General features: G+C 46.4%; 1 pseudogene; it reads left to right on the top strand.

Moving 5' to 3' along the window:
• The first annotated feature begins 253 nt into the window (after positions 1-253).
• LOC105508173 lies at positions 254-2,326 on the top strand (annotated as a pseudogene).
• The last annotated feature ends 1,559 nt before the right edge of the window (positions 2,327-3,885 follow it).

Genomic DNA, 3,885 nt, shown 5'->3' with positions numbered 1-3,885 from the left:
AAAAAAAAAAAAAAAAAAAAAAAACAGGGTATTGCTCCAGTGGCAGTCATTTTAGCAGCTCTTGAGTCCATCCAGGCCATCCGAGCTTTGGGAGCACGTTGTTTGGCGAGAGGGCAGGAAGGGGCGAGGGGAGGCGTTCTCCTGCTGAACAGTGGCGGGTATGGGGGTCGGTGGCGGCGGGGGTGACAGCTTTACTCCGGTCCCCGCGCTAGTCTTGGTCCTGGTCCCAGCCCCGCACTGCCCACAGGCTCCAATGGCAGCGACAGAGCTGAGAGCCCTGACTCAGGTTACCATGACTACAGAAGCACATATAAATCTCACAAAGGGCTGTTTGAACTTTGAGGACATCGCCATTTACTTCTCACAGGAAGAGTGGGGACTTCCTGATGAGGCTCAGAGACTCCTATACCTTGAAGTAATGCTGGAGAACTTTGCACTTGTATTTTTCCCAGGATTTTGTACAGAAATACTGGGTGTGGTGGAGCCTGCAGCAAGCTAGTTGGAATGTGCCTCTTGTAAAAGTAGCCTCACTGGGTTGTGGGCATGATAAAGAGGATGAAGAGACACCTTCTGAGCAGAATGTTTCTGTGGGAGTGTCACAGTCTAAGGCAGGTTCATCCGCACGGACGACTGAACCCTGTGAGATATCTGTTCCATTCCTGAAAGATATTTTGCCTCTGGCTAATCTCTTTGGGAAGGAACCATACTTGGTTGGAGCACGTGCAAACCAGTACCAGCACAGAAACATCACAGTGCAAAGAAATCCTTGAAGAGGAACATGGACAGAGCCTCGTATGTGAAGCGCTGCCTTTTCCGTATGTCAGGGAAGTCCTTCCGCAAATGCGAGGTTCGGAAGGACCTCCCAGTCATCTTGGGGCTTCTAGATCCCTGGTCTTTCCTAAAACTGAGAAGCCCAATACGATCACCAAATGTGGAGAGGACACTCACAGTCAACAAAGTTATTACAAGTCAGGTCAGTGTGGGAAGCTTCCAGGCACAAACACCTCTGTTCACTGTCTAAGAGTCGACACTAGAAAAAGCCTTTATGAGTGTATCAAATGTGGGAAAGCCGGCCGGGCACAGTGGCTTACACCTGTAATCCCAACGCTTTGTGAGGCCGAGGTGGGCAGATCACCTGAGGTCAGGAGTTCGAGACCATCCTGGCCAACATGGTGAAACCCTGTTTCTACTAAAAATACAAAAAAAAAAAAAAAAAAAAATTAGCCAGGTGTGGTGGTGTGTACCTATAGTCCCAGCTACTTGGGAGACTGAGGTAGGAGAATTGCTTGAACCCAGGAGGCAAAGGTTGTAGTGAGCTGAGATCACGCCACTGCACTCTAGCCTGGACAACAGAGTGAAAGTCTGTCTCAAAAACAAAACAAAACAAAACAAAAAAATGGCAAATGTGGGGAAGCCTTCTGTGGCAAGTACTCATTTGTTTAGCACCAGAGCGTGCATACTGGGGAAAGACTCTCAGAATGCAATGAATGTGGAAAATTCTTTAGCCAGACCTCCTACCTGAATGACCATCGGGGAATCCACACTAAAAAAAGGCCTTATGAGTGCAGCAAATGTGGAAAATTATTTAGACAAAACTCCAGCCTTGTTGACCACCAGAAAATACACACTGGAGCAAGGCCTTATGAGGGTAGCCAATGTGGGAAATCCTTTAGCAAAAAAGCCACTTTTGTTAAACACTGAAGAGTTCATACTGGAGAAAGGCCTTATAAGTGTGATGAATGTGGGAATTCCTGTAGTCAAAGTGCCATTCTTAATCAACACCAAAGAATTCACATCAGAACAAGCCTTAAGAGTGTGGCCAGCGTGGGAAATCCTTTAGTCAGCAGAGAGTTCACACTGGAGAAAGGCCTCCATCCTTATCCAACACAAGAGAATTCATATTGGAGCAAGGCCTTATGAGTGTGGCCAGAGTGGAAAGTCCTTTAGCCAAAAGTCTGGCCTTATTCAACATCAGGTGGTTCACACTGGACAAAGGCCTTATGAGTGCAACCAATGTGGGAATTCCTTTAGCCAGTGCTCCAGCCTCATTCATCACCAAAAATGTCATAATACGTGGAGGCCTCATGAATGCAGCAAACGTGGAAGAGCATTTACCTTCAAGATCTATCATCATTTAGCTCCTGAAAGTCCACACTTCAGAATAGCCTTAGACCTAGAGAGAATGTACTGTCTCTGTAGTATTGTGGCAGTGGAGAGCATTTATGAGGGAGCCACCTGCCTGAAGTTGAACCTTATGCTTCCAAGTTTCTCTGGTAGAAACCATCTACCCTCTACTACCTTGCACAGTAGGAATTGGTCACCCTGATGTTCTGAGGCAAGGCAGACATCTATGTGTTCTCTTCTTTGGAGGAAATCTCGAGCAGTCTGAGCCTTTAGGGGAAATTTATTCCCTTTTCTGACTGATCACAGCATACATCTGACCCAGTTTTGGTCAGGAGGGCCCAGCCTGGGTCCTGCTGGAGGCTTATGTGGAAGGCTTCCCTTCATGGAAATTCTTGGTCTCACACAACTCTTGGTCATTCTTCCAGCCTCCTAGTCACCACCTGGCAACTGACTGCCTCACATTGCTCCAGTTTGTGCACTAACAAAGGCTATATATGTACATTTTTTTGAGACAGGGTCTCCCTCTGTCACCCAGGCTGGAGTGCAGTGGTGCGATCTCAGCTCACTGCAACCTCCACCTCCAGGGTTCAAACGATTCTCATGCCTCAGCCGCCTGAGTAGCTGCAACTACAGGTATGCACGACCACTAAAGACCTTATGTTTGAATCTACCTGTAATATTGGGGTTTTGTTTAGTATGTGCAGTGGGTGGCAAACAGACTTGAACTCTATATGAAGGAGTGGACAGCTTTTGTGGGCCTCTACAGAAAAAGTAAAATGACAGAGTAATTCTCATTCTGGTTTTGGTCATATTTGTTTTGCTACCTAAGCTCTCCTAGGAAACAATGCAAGGTTTTGGTTATTCTAATTTGTGACCTGGATGCCTATACTTTCTGTGAGACTAGAGGTTATCCTGAGGAAAGGCCAGCTGTTATGACAAGCACCTGTGCTTCAGAGAATAGGACAAATTTGTTCCATTGTTCCCAGAGGATGTCATATGATGCCCAGGACTGTTGAGAAGTTTTTCACGAGATTCTATAAGGAGACATGCCCTGATATCAAACATTCCATAGGCTGACGTCACTCAGAAGATGATGGGAGTCAGGTGTGAACTATAATTGGTACAGAAATACTGGATATGGTGGAGACTGCAGCAAGCTGCTTGGAATGTACCCCTTATAAAAGTGCATTTACAAATCTTCCTGTGACTGTAGCTTTGAGCAAGTGACAGGACCTAGAAATCTGTGTATCACCAATAGCTGAGGTCATTGTCAGCAAAAATAATTGACTTTTTTTTTTTTATTCTTGTTGACTTTCTAGGTTGTTTACATCAAGTCTGTTGCTGTAGAAGCAGGAAAAGGATAAAGATAATAGAAGTCTGGCTGGGCCCAGTGGCTCACACCTGTAACCCCAGCACCTTGGGAGGCCAATGCAGGAAGGTCACTTGAGACCAGGAGTTCGAGACTAGCCTGGCCAACATGGTAAAACCCCATCTCTACTACAAAAATTAGCCAGGCGTGGTGGTGAACATCAGTAATCCCAGTTACTCAGGAGGCTGAGGCACAAGAATAGCTTGAACCCGGGAGGCACAGGTTGCAATGAGTTGAGATCACACCACCGCACTCCAGATAATAGAAGTCCTACAGGATGGGGATGTAGGACTTGTGATTTCCACCAGTGTTGCTATTGTCTCAGACCACAACAGCCTACAGTACTTGCTGATATTTCCTGCACTTATGGATGCAGGGTTGCCCTTCCTCCA

This window comes from Colobus angolensis, unplaced genomic scaffold, assembly GCF_000951035.1.
Source record: "Colobus angolensis palliatus isolate OR3802 unplaced genomic scaffold, Cang.pa_1.0 Scaffold159, whole genome shotgun sequence".
In the NCBI taxonomy this organism is placed as follows: Eukaryota; Metazoa; Chordata; class Mammalia; order Primates; family Cercopithecidae; genus Colobus; species Colobus angolensis.
Note: the sequence above shows the minus strand (reverse complement) of the source record. Positions and strands in the feature narration are given on the sequence as shown.